Genomic DNA, 13,303 nt, shown 5'->3' on the forward strand with positions numbered 1-13,303 from the left:
CAACCCATATTCAATAGAATGCACTACAAAGACAAGATATTTGATGTTCAAACTCATAAACTTTATTTTTTTTTTGCAAATAATAATTAACTTTGAATTTCATGGCTGCAACACGTGCCAAAGTAGTTGGGAAAGGGCATGTTCACCACTGTGTTACATCACCTTTTCTTTTAACAACACTCCATAAACGATTGGGAACTGAGAAAACTAAATGTTGAAGCTTTGAAAGTGGAATTCTTTCCCATTCTTGTTTTATGTAGAGCTTCAGTCGTTCAACAGTCCGGGGTCTCCGCTGTCGTATTTTACGCTTCATAATGCGCCACACATTTTCGATGGGAGACATGTCTGGACTGCAGGCGGGCCAGGAAAGTACCCGCACTCTTTTTTTACGAAGCCACGCTGTTGTAACACGTGCTGAATGTGGCTTGGCATTGTCTTGCTGAAATAAGCAGGGGCGTCCATGAAAAAGACAGCGCTTAGGTGGCAGCATATGTTGTTCCAAAACCTGTATATACCTTTCAGCATTAATGGTGCCTTCACAGATGTGTAAGTTACCCATGCCTTGGGCACTAATGCACCCCCCATACCATCACAGATGCTGGCTTTTCAACTTTGCGTCGATAACAGTCTGGATGGTTCGCTTCCCCTTTGGTCCGGATGACACAATGTCGAATATTTCCAAAAACAATTTGAAATGTGGACTCGTCAGACCACAGAACACTTTTCCACTTTGCATGAGTCCATCTTAGAGAAGCCGGCGGCGTTTCTAGATGTTGTTGATAAATGGCTTTCGCTTTGCATAGTAGAGCTTTAACTTGCACTTACAGATGTAGCGACGAACTGTATTCAGTGACAGTGGTTTTCTGAAGTGTTCCTGAGCCCATGTGGTGATATCCTTTAGAGATTGATGTCGGTTTTTGATACAGTGCCGTCTGAGGGATGGAAGGTCACGGTCATTCAATGTTGGTTTCCGGCCATGCCGCTTACGTGGAGTGGTTTCTCCAGATTCTCTGAACCTTTTGATGATATTATAGACCGTAGATGTTGAAATCCCTAAATTTCTTGCAATTGCACTTTGAGAAACGTTGTTCTTAAACTGTTTGACTATTTGCTCACGCAGTTGTGGACAAAGGGGTGTACCTCGCCCCATCCTTTCTTGTGAAAGACTGAGCATTTTTTGGGAAGCTGTTTTTATACCTAATCATGGCACCCACCTTTTCCCAATCAGCCTGCACACCTGTGGGATGTTCCAAATAAGTGTTTGATGAGCATTCCTCAACTTTATCAGTATTTATTGCCACCTTTCCCAACTTCTTTGTCAAAAAAAAAAATGTTTATCAGTTTGAACATCAAATATGTTGTCTTTGTAGCATATTCAACTGAATATGGGTTGAAAATGATTTGCAAATCATTGTATTCCGTTTATATTTACATCTAACACAATTTCCCAACTCATATGGAAACGGGGTTTGTAGATAGAAAATATTGATTCATACAGTGCTGAAGAGAGAGGACATTAACTGTATCATGTACAGAGGTGGGTAGTAACGCGCTACATTTACTCCGTTACATCTACTTGAGTAACTTTTGGGATAAATTGTACTTCTAAGAGTAGTTTTAATGCAACATACTTTTACTTTTACTTGAGTATATTTATAGAGAAGAAACGCTACTTTTACTCCGCTACTTTTATCTACATTCAGCTCGCTACTAGCTACTAATTTTTATCGATCTGTTAATGCACGCTTTGTTTGTTTTGGTCTGTCATAGTGCCTGCGTTTCAACAAATACAGTCACTGGTGACGTTTACTCCGTTCCACCAATCAGATGCAGTCACTGGTGACGTTGGACCAATCAAACAGAGCCAGGCGGTCACATGACCTGACTTAAACAAGTTGAAAAACTTTTTCGGGTGTTACCATTTAGTGGTCAATTGTACGGAATATATACTGTATTGTGTAATCTACTAATAAAAGTTTAAATCAATCAATCAAAAGTGTGAAGGAAAAAAGACCCTTTTTTATTTCAACCGTACATCCCGTCAAAAGCCTAAAGACTGACTGCACAGTTCCTGTCTTCACAATAAAAGTGCCGCTCCATCGCGCCTGCGCTTTCAAAACAAGAGTCTCCGAAAGCCAGCGCAAACAAGCTAGCAAGCTACGGAGTTTGCCGCCAATGTATTTCTTGTAAAGTGTATAAAAACGAATATGGAAGCTGGACAAATAAGATGCCAAAAACCAACCACTTTCATGTGGTATTAGACAGAAAGGAGGAACTTTTTTTCTCCTCCATTTGAAAACGTGGACGTTATCATCACTACTGTCTGATTACAATCAATGCAAGTCATCAGAATCAGGTAATACACCAACTTATATTCTTGTCTTCATGAAAGAAAGGAATCTATATGTGTTAAACATGCATGTATATTCATTAAAACACCTTTAACATGTAAACAAAAACGGCAAAATAAATAAATATAAATTATATACTGTATATATATATAAATGTGTGTGTATATATATATATATATATATATATATATATATATATGTGTATATATATATATGTGTGTGTGTATGTATATATATATATATATATATATATATATATATATATATATATATATATATATATATATATATATATATATATATATATATATATATATATATGATATGTGTGTGTATGTTACTCATCAGTTACTCAGTACTTGAGTAGTTTTTTCACAACATACTTTTTACTTTTACTCAAGTAAATATTTGGGTGACTACTCCTTACTTTTACTTGAGTAATAAATCTCTAAAGTAACAGTACTCTTACTTGAGTACAATTTCTGGCTACTCTACCCACCTCTGATCATGTATCATCATCAGAGGTGCAAATAGTGATGCTTGGATACCACCGTTGTATCTAACCTGTACACAGACCCTCCAGATACACATGTTAAATTCGAAAAGGTTTAACGAAATAATGAATGCTTTTGCCCAATTTTCCACCAAGCTTACAGAAACAAAAAAATAACCACAACTGTCCAAACTCATTCAAAAATTTAACAAGCTTATTCAACCATTTCACATATTGTAGCGTTCCCTCCGCTGGACCGCAACGCACATAAACAACAATTACAAAGAGGCGAACAGCTCCAGGAGGAACACTGTGGTAGAAATTAGCAGCCAAAGACCCATTAAACAAGGAACCAAGCGACCTGCATACGCAATGTGCACCAACACTTAACAGACCTCCTCAATCCTTCGCTACAACTTATTTCCCTTGCAACCAAAAGCACAAATTCTATAAAATATCTAACGCTCAAACCTCCTGCCAATAACCTGTCTACTTATTTTTATGTGCAAGAAAGGAGAGTGCAGCATGAAATTGCCGCCATGTTCTCCTTTATTCTTTTGTTTGCCACGAATGTCAATAAGACAGACTTCATCTCTGTCCAAAGATGAGTCATTACCAGGTAGATACACACATCTACCATAGTGTATGACAAAATAAATATATACATTTTAACCAATGCTAGAACCAAATCGGTTGTTAAAAAAAAGGTGCCACATTTTTGCCACAAATATCCCCATTTTTTGAACAAACTACTAATTGAACTAATTCAATTATATAAAATAAATAACCAAGTCATGCATTCAAAAATAAGAAATACAAACCACACTTTTGTAATATTGATGCTCAGAATTCTTGGGGTTTGTGAATGCAACTTAGTTTGCTGTTATTGTCATTGATAATAATAATAATTAAAGCTGCAAGCAGCATTGGTCGGGCCCGCGTATTTGGCAGGTGCTAGTCCTAAGTGTCCCAATACTTTTGTCAAGTTTTAGTCCCAAGTGTCCCAATACTTTTGTCCAGTGTAAGTGTCCCAATACTTGTGTCCAGTGGTAGTCCTAAGTGTCCCAATACTTTAGTCTACTTTTAGTGCGAAGTGTCCCAATACTTTTGTCCAGTATTCGTCGTAAGTGTCCCAATACTTTTGTACAGTATTCGTCGTAAGTGTCCCCGTACTTTTGTCCAGTTTTAGTCCTAAGTGTCCCAATACTTTTGTCCAGTGGTAATCCGAAGTGTCCCAATACTTATGTCAAGTTGTAGTCAAGTGTCCCAATACTTTTGTCAAGTTGTAGTCCTAAGTGTCCCAATACGTTTGTCCAGTTTTATTCCCAAGTGGCCCAATACTTATGTCAAGTTGTAGTCCTAAGTGTCCCAATACTTTTGTCCAGTGTAGGTGTCCCAATACTTATGTCCAGTGGTAGTCATAAGTGTCCCAATACTTTTGTCTACTTTTTAGTCCGAATTGTCCCAATACTTTTGTTTAGTGTACCTACCTTGTCTGCATTGTGTGGGCACGCTGGTGCTGCCTGCTTTTAAGCAGCCATCTTGAAAAAACAGCAGCATCAGCGCAGAGGTTATTTGAAGGGTCATAAAATCAAAACCGGAGCCGGTATCAAAACTCTTTCGTCAACTTTTAATCAGAAGGGTTCAATCTCTCTCCTGTGTGAGTTTGAAGCCGAAACAACAAACACGCTCAGAGGAGATAATGTTTGAAGAAAGGTGACCGGTTTTTACAAAAATTTTGTTTTGAAGGGGAAATAGCAAACTTCCTGTTGATTTTTGCTGGGGGTTGTCAATTTATGAAATGTAGGTCTAAGTGAGACCTACATACAGGTTTTTGTTTCATGTCTCTCCGACCTTCCCAGTGGGAGTTACAGGCAGTTTTGTCATTTTTTTCTTCCGAGGAGCAGTTTTTTGTGCGTTTTATTCAAAAATTGCGCTAGAGCGCAATTTTTAGATTTGGGGTTAGGTTTTTTTAGTAGAGCGCAATTTTTGCCAGTCCTGATGTGTGCGTTCAGTTTGGTGAGTTTTGAAGCGTGTTAAGGGGGTCAAATTACAGCTCAAAGAGGCAAAAGTTACTGTTTTTAGTACTTTTTTGTCTTGAAGGGGGAATTGCCAACTTCCTGTTGATTTTTGCCCGAAGATGTACAATTATAAAATGTAGGTCTAAGTTAGACCTACATAGAAGTTTTTTGTTTCATGTCTCTCCGACCTTCCTAGTGGGAGTTACAGGCAGCGTAGTTTTTTCTTCTTCCTAGGGGGCGCTAGAGCGCAATTTTGAGTTTTGGGGTTCGGTTTATTTATTAAAAGGCAATTTTCGCAGGTCCTGATGGATGGGTCAAATATGGTGAGTTGTGAAGCATGTTAAGTGGGTCAAATTACAGCTCGAAGAGGCGGCGGAAGAAAAAAGAAAGAATAATAATAAAACCTTACATATTCAATAGGTCCTTATGTCCCATTGCATAAGGACTCCCTTTGGGAGTCCTTATGCAATGGGCCATGCGGGCCCTAATAATAATAGGGAAGTGCTGTGTAGTTGTTGCTACTGGCTACCGCTAGTCTAGGAAGTCTCCTGTCTCACTCAATGTTACATTGTTGCAAATGATATACAGCATATATTACATTGAACAAGTCCAGAATAGCTGTGAATATGTAAAAAGTGGATTAAGTACGCAATTGCGCTTTTGACAGATACACACACTGTCATAGACAGGCATGGACAAACACAGCTCATTAGCATTAAAAGCTACAGACACAGATAACAGTGTGTTCCCAGTAGGGCCTACTAAAAGTATCAAAGTAAAACACTTCCAATGCACTATTGTGGGACCTCTGAGACGTAAGACAGGTAAAATTAAAGCTGCAAGCAGCGTTGGTCGGCCCCGCGTATTTGGCAGGTGCTAGTCCTAAGTGTCCCAATACTTTTGTCTACTTGTAGTCTGAAGTGTCCCAAGACTTTTGTCTAGTGTACCTACCTTGTCTGCATTGTGTGGGCACGTAGGTGCTTCCTGCTTTTAAGCAGCCATCTTAAAAAAACAGCACCGCAGGAGCATCAGCGCAGCGTGTCTTTGAAGGGTCATAAAATCAAAACCGGAGCAGTTAATTAAAAAGCGCTTCTGTTGTTGTAATCACAAGGGTTCAATCTCTCTCCTGTGTTAGTTTGAAGGCGAAACGACAAACGCGCTCAGAGGAGTTCGTTTTTGAAGGAAGGTGACCGTTTTTAAAAAAAAAATTGTTTTGAAGGGGGAATAGCAAACTTCCTGTTGATTTTTGCTGGGGGTTGTCAATTTATGAAATGTAGGTCTAAGTGAGACCTACATTGAGGTTTTTGTTTCATGTCTCTTCGACCTTCCCAGTGGGAGTTACAGGCAGTTAAGTCAGTTTTTTCATCCGAGGAGCAGTTTTTTGTGCGTTTTATTAAAAAATTGCTCAAGAGCACAATTTTGAGATTTGGGGTTAGGTTTTTTTATTAGATCACAATTTCTGCCAGTCCTGATGTGTGTGTTCAGTTTGGTGAGTTTTGAAGCATGTTAAGGGGGTCATATTACAGCGCAAAGAGGCAAAAGTGACTGTTTTTAGTACTTTTTTGTCTTGAAGGGGGAATTGCCAACTTCCTGTTGATTTTAGCCCGAGGATGTACAATTATGAGAACTAGGTCTAAGTCAGACCTACATAGAGGATTTTGTTTCATATTTTTCCGACCTTCCTAGTGGGAGTTACAGGCAGTCTAGTTTTTTTTTTTTCTAGGGGGCGCTAGAGCGCAATTTTGAGTTTTGAGGTTTGGTTTTTTGATAAAAACTTTTGCCGTATATTACTGATGTGTGTGTAAAATTTGGTGAGTTTTGAAGCATGTTAAGGGGGTCAAAGTAGTGCGCAAAGCTGCGGAAGAATAATAATAAGAAAGAATAAAACGAACGAATAACAATAGGTCCTTATGTCCCATTGCATAATGGGCCATTGCGGGCCCTAATAATGGGGGTAAGGCAAAGAAAACATCTATTAAAAACCCTGTTGAAAGTCTGAAGTCATTTTGATAAATTGTCGCTTCTAAAATGGAAAACTACAACTTTTTTCCCCCCAGAATGATTGCAATATAAACCGTGTCTTCTGTATTTTATTAATTCAATCTTGTGTTGCTTAATTCCTCTAAAAAAAAATTATGATAAAGAAAAAAAAATAAGTCAGGATCTTTTTTTTCCAGCCCAAAAGTGACGATAACACTGCATGTCTTGTTTCCCCAAAAACAAAACATTTCCTGCTCAATTTGTCATGCTGCTGCTTCCTAACTTCTGGTGGTGTTTTCACATGACGCCGCAGGTGCTCAAGGGTCAGGTTTGCTTCTATTTCCGCTCAAAGTAGAACCATGTGTGTGCGATGATGCCATGCGAGGTCACCTGGGATGCTGTGTAGATGTCATGGGGTTAATAGACTGGTAGGTGTAGCGGCTAACACCTGGATGTGTGGCGGTGACCCAATACCATCCATCCATTTTCTACCGCTTGTCCCTTTCGGGGTCGCTGGAGCCTATCTCAGCTGCATTCGGAGGGAAGGCATGGTACACCAACACCAGTGCTTCTCAATTAGTAAGGGAGAGAGTCGTTGCAAATCTTCCAGCTTATTTTGGTTATCTATTTTGATAAATCAGATGATTGTAGGCAGCATGCTTCTGCCAGCAACTCATGATTTGCACAGATAAAGATCAGGTATTTCGGTTCAGGGGGTGTATAATAATACTGTCCCGACTCCCCGAGGCGGGTGAGGGGGGCATGACAGACCACTGCTCTTACACATCGGCAACTTTTATGGCTCCTGAAGGAGAAAGAAGGGCTTTTGTTTGTATGTTTCTTTGTGAAGAGGGTGCAATGTGAAGAAACACAAGAGGAATGTGGCTGTGTAAACATTTTAGATAAGCACCAGGAACTTTTCTTATTTACCTGGGATTTTGAAAACTGTTGCTGAATTTCCGCCAACATTACTAAGGTAAAAACAAAAAGGTAATGAGTGAGTGGGATAGAACATTTTAGATTTTTAGAATAATTATTTTACCTTGGTAAATAAATTTTTGGTAAAAAAAAATAAATTAATAAATAAAAAGTTTCCGTAAATTGTGGTGAAAAAGGGACTTGTTGAAGATGATACTGTGAGCATTTTACAATCAGCATCCCTGTTTTTAAGCTTACCTTAAAGTGGAAATAAATGCTGCAAAAAATCTGACACATTCGTTAATTTGACAAAAATGTCTTGTTGTAGCAGCAGTTGGAAGCAAAGCACACAGATTAGCAGAACTGTTTACATGGGTAAATAATTCCTGGTAATACCAGTTTTTGGTAATATTTTTTGAAAATGGACATTGAACCCTTACTAAGAAATCCTAGAGAAATGTTGTGCTATTGAATATTTTTTGAAAATGGACATTGAACCCTTACTAAGAAATCCTAGAGAAATGTTGTGCTATTGAATGTTTAAAGGGGAACATTATCACAATTTCAGAAGGGTTAAAACCATGCTGACCTACTGTATTACGGTATGGTACGGCAGCTGCACTGCAGCAGACAGGGAGAGGCTGCAAAGAGTGGTCAAGACGGCTCAGAAGATCATCGGCCGCCCTCTCCCCTCTCTGACGGACATCTACACCTCCCGCTGCCTCAACAGAGCCAGTGCCATCATCAAGGACAGCACCCACCCTGGCTCTGACCTGTTCCACCTGCTGCCCTCTGGGAAGCGCTACAGGTGCATTAAAACCAAAACAAACAGGCTAAAGAACAGCTTCTTCCCCAGGGCCATAACCATCCTGAACGGACTGCCCCATTGTCCCTCATAACTGCCTTCTCTTCGGTGCAATAACCCATTCCACCAACCACCCTGTTTTTGTTTTTGTTTTTTTCATGTATATATTAATTTCACACCATATTCATTGCACTCCTACATTTTTTATATTTTTATATATTTGCACATTGTTTTTCTAGCATGCACACATCGCACTGTATGGAATGGCCTCAATCTCGTTACCTTGCGTAATGACAATAAAGCTGATTCTGATTCTGATTCTGATTAAAAATCAGTTCCCAGTGGCTTATTTTATTTTTCGAAGTTTTTTTCAAAATTTTACCCATCACGCAATATCCCTAAAAAAAAAGCTTCAAAGTGCCTGATTTTAACCATCGTTATATACACCCGTCCATTTTCCTGTGACGTCACACAGTGATGCCAATACAAACAAACATGTCGGATAGAACAGCAAGATATAGCGACATTAGCTCGGATTCAGACTCGGATTTCAGCGGCTTAAGCGATTCAACAGATTACGCATGTATTGAAACGGATGGTTGTAGTGTGGAGGCAGGTAGCGAAAACGAAATTGAAGAAGAAACTGAAGCTATTGAGCCATATCGGTTTGAACCGTATGCAAGCGAAAACGACACGACAGCCAGCGACACGGGAGAAAGCGAGGACGAATTCGGCGATCGCCTTCTAACCAACGATTGGTATGTGTTTGTTTGGCATTAAAGGAAACTAACAACTATGAACTAGGTTTACAGCATATTAAATACATTTGCAAACAACATGCACTTTGAGAGTGTAGACAGCCCATTTCAGGGCTATCTGCTGTAACACAGTTTATGTATAATAATTTACGTAAAACCGCGAGTAATGAATAAAGTTTTCATCAATTAATATATTCTGTAGACATACCCTCATCCGCTCTCTTTTCCTGAAAGCTGATCTGTCCAGTTTTGGAGTTGATGTCAGCATCTGCTTTGAGTGTCGCAGGATATCCACACATTCTTGCCATCTCTGTCGTAGCATAGCTTTCGCCGGTAAAGTGTGCGGAACAAACGACTGACCATTTCGTCGGCTTTCCCCACAGCTTCGTATTTTGAACAAATTTCGTCCAATTTCTTGCCACTTTCGCATCTTTGGGCCACTGGTGCAACTTGAATCCGTCCCTGTTCGTGTTGTTACACCCTCCGACAACACACCGACGAAAGTGAGAAAATGGCGGATTGCTTCCCGATCATCGCTCCGAGAGCGAATATTAGAAAGGCGTTTAATTCGCCAAAATTCACCCATTTAGAGTTCGGAAATCGGTTAAAAAATATATGGTCTTTTTTCTGCAACATCAAGGTATATATTGACGCTTACGTAGGTCTGGTGATAATGTTCCCCTTTAAATTACATGCATTGTGGACTTTGTTGAATGAATACAGGTGAACTTTGGTAGAGGATATTATTTTTTGTTCCTTAAAAGGAGAACTGCACCTTTCTGGGGAATTTTCCTTATCATTCCCAATCCTTATGTAAGACAGGAACACGTTTTTCTTTTTATATGCATTCTAATTTGTAATATACAGCAAGTACGAGGTGGCTAACAATGCAGCTATTGTGAGTAAGGTGATGCGCACATAAAGCCCTCTAAAAAAAACATCCAAAAACCGCCATCAATACTCAGTTTACATGTCATGATCTCAATCTTAACCAACTCTTAGCGTTATTGTTATCGCTAAGACTAGACTGGACTCTCACTATTGTGTTAGATCCACTATGGACTGGACTTTCACAATATTATGTCAGACCCACTTGACATCCATTGCTTTCGGTCTCCCCTAGACAGACCGTTTTTTTAAGGCGGTCTGTCATAACATTCAATCAGACATTATTGTGAGGTTTTGTATTAGTGTTCTTAAAAAATAGATATACCGTCCCACAGACACATTTTTTTCTTTAAATTTGGCCCCCCGAGTCAAATTAATTGCCCAGGCCTGCCCTAAAGACCTTGTGCTATTAAGGTGTCAATTTCCATGCATGGCTGACTATTTTGAATGAATACAGGGGAACTTTGATACAATATTCAGTTACGGTTCCTTAAATCAAAATGAAGATGACTGCCACAAACATGGTTTTGAGTGGTAGTGGGAAACAAACCACACAGATTAGCAGAACTCTTACCTGGATAAATAAATGCATGGTCGTAAACGTTTCTGGTAATGATCAGAGGTGGGTAGTAACGCGCTACATTTACTCCGTTACATTTATTTGAGTAACTTTTGGGTTAGATTGTACTTCTAAGAGTAGTTTTAATGCAACATACTTTTACTTTTACTTGAGTATATTTATAGAGAAGAAACGCTACTTTTACTCCGTTCCATTTATCTACATTCAGCTCTCTACTCGCTACTGATTTCTATCAATCTGTTAATGCACGCTTTGTTTGTTTTGGTTTGTCAGACAGACCTTCAAAGTAGGATCTATCGCATGCCTGCATTTCACCAATCAAATACAGTCACTGCTGACGTTTGACTCCGTTTCACCAATCAAACAGAGCCAGGCGGTCACATGATTAACAAGCTTAAGCTTACATGAACTCAACGTCAAATTTGAGGAAGCACATCGCGGTAAGTAACGTTAGTAGATATTTTGGCTGTCACTGTAGGCTGATGTTAGCTTCCCTGCTATGAATCACTGTCAAATGTACATCGTGTGGGGACATTTATTAACGCACTGCAGCCTCATAGACAGAGACACACACACGCACAGTCGCACACACACTCACGCATGTATAGAAACACCAATCAGAAGTGCACAGTGTGTTTCCAGGTGCACCGTGCAGCCCACACCTATCAATTTAAAGTTTGCGTAAAGGCTAACTTGTTATTTTCCTTTGTAATCTCTGCCTACTGAGCCTATGGTGCTGTTAAATTATTGTGGCTCAATTTGCCTTCATTTTTTTATGTTAATGTATTATTATTTAATATATATTATTGTTTTAATTGCTTAAGAGATACTCCTGGCTCTGAATCTGCTCATTGCTATTGTTATGTTTTTGTGCATTATTTGTTGCCGTCATCATTAAACGAACAGGTTACTCATCAGTTACTCAGTACTTGAGTAGTTTTTTCACAACATACTTTTTACTTTTACTCAAGTAAATATTATCGATTCGTTGGATCTATGCTATGCGCATGCGCAGGGGCAATTTTTTTTAAATTATTATTATTTTTTTATAAACCTTTATTTATTAACTGCAACATGTACAAACAGCTGAGAAACAATAATCAAAAATAAGTATGGTGCCAGTACGCTGTTTTTGTTTTCAATAAAATACTGGAAAGGATAGAAATGTAGTTTGTCTCTTTTGTCCGATTATTAATCGATTAATCGAAGTAATAATCGACCGATTAATCGATTATCAAATTAATCGTTAGTTGCAGCCCTGTGAATGTTGTCTGTCTATCTGTGTTGGCCCTGCGATGAGGTGGCGACTTGTCCAGGGTGTACCCCGCCTTCCGCCCGATTGTAGCTGAGATAGGCTCCAGCGCCCCCGGAGGGATTAAGCGGTAGAAAATGGATGGATGGATATATATATATACATACATTCATATATATATATATATATATATATATATATATATATATATATATATATATATATTATTATTATTATTATTATTTTTAAAAATATTTTCCAAGATTTTATTAATAATTTGAAATCCAATGGGGGAATATGGCATTTAATTTCAGAAATACATTTTTATGTAAATAAGAAATTAGCTTGCAGCATAGTAATATTAATAATAATTTCTCGGTTCCTTGCTTTCATAAATGTACCAAATTTCATCTCTTTTACAGTATAGTAAATGGGGACATCTCTATACCTTAGTTCAGGGGTCCCCAAACTAGGGCACGCGGGCCGGCTCCAGCCCGCCACCGTCCAAAATCTGGCCCGCCGGAAGTCCCAAGTTAAAAAAAAAAAAAAAAATGTAAAAAATTTTTACAAATATATATATATATTTTTATTTTTTATTTTTTTTTAAATCTGTCATTTGTCATCCATTTTCTACAGCTTGTTAATCTCGGTGTCTCCTAGCCACTCAGGCAAATCATATTGTCTAAAAGTGCTTTTTCCCTTAAATAACATCGCGCTCTGAATATATATATATATATATATATATATATATATATATATATATATATATATATATATATATATATATATATATATATATACATACAATAGATACAATTTCACCCTCACCTATGAACCCACGCCAGGAAACCAGCCAAAAAAGAACAGAAAACGAAACGACATCATCTGGTACAACCCCCCATACAGCAAAAACGTCTCAACTAACATTGGACACAAATTCCTCAATCTGATTGACAAACACTTTCCCAAAGACAACACCCTAAGAAAAGTATTCAACAAGAACAACATTAAATTGAGCTACAGCTGCATGAACAATATACGACAAATCATCTCAAACCACAACAAAACAATTGCAAATGAGCCGTCGGCCCCCAGACAGAGCGACTCCAAAACCAACAAAGGCTGTAACTGTCGAAAGAAACCTGATTGCCCTCTCAACGGGGGGTGCTTACAAACATCAGTTGTCTACCAATCTAAGGTAATACGCAAGGACATTAACACATCCGACACATATGTAGGATTAACCGAGGGAGAATT

The 13,303-nt window shown here is 38.6% G+C and overlaps 1 protein-coding gene across 5 annotated transcripts in view; it reads right to left on the minus strand.

The window, feature by feature from the left end:
• Nucleotides 1-13,303, minus strand: part of ddr1 (discoidin domain receptor tyrosine kinase 1) — a 199,205-nt gene that overhangs the window by 184,658 nt on the left and 1,244 nt on the right. The gene's annotated exons all lie outside the window — the stretch shown is intronic.

This window comes from Nerophis lumbriciformis, linkage group LG04 (genome assembly GCF_033978685.3).
Source record: "Nerophis lumbriciformis linkage group LG04, RoL_Nlum_v2.1, whole genome shotgun sequence".
Taxonomy (NCBI): Eukaryota; Metazoa; Chordata; class Actinopteri; order Syngnathiformes; family Syngnathidae; genus Nerophis; species Nerophis lumbriciformis.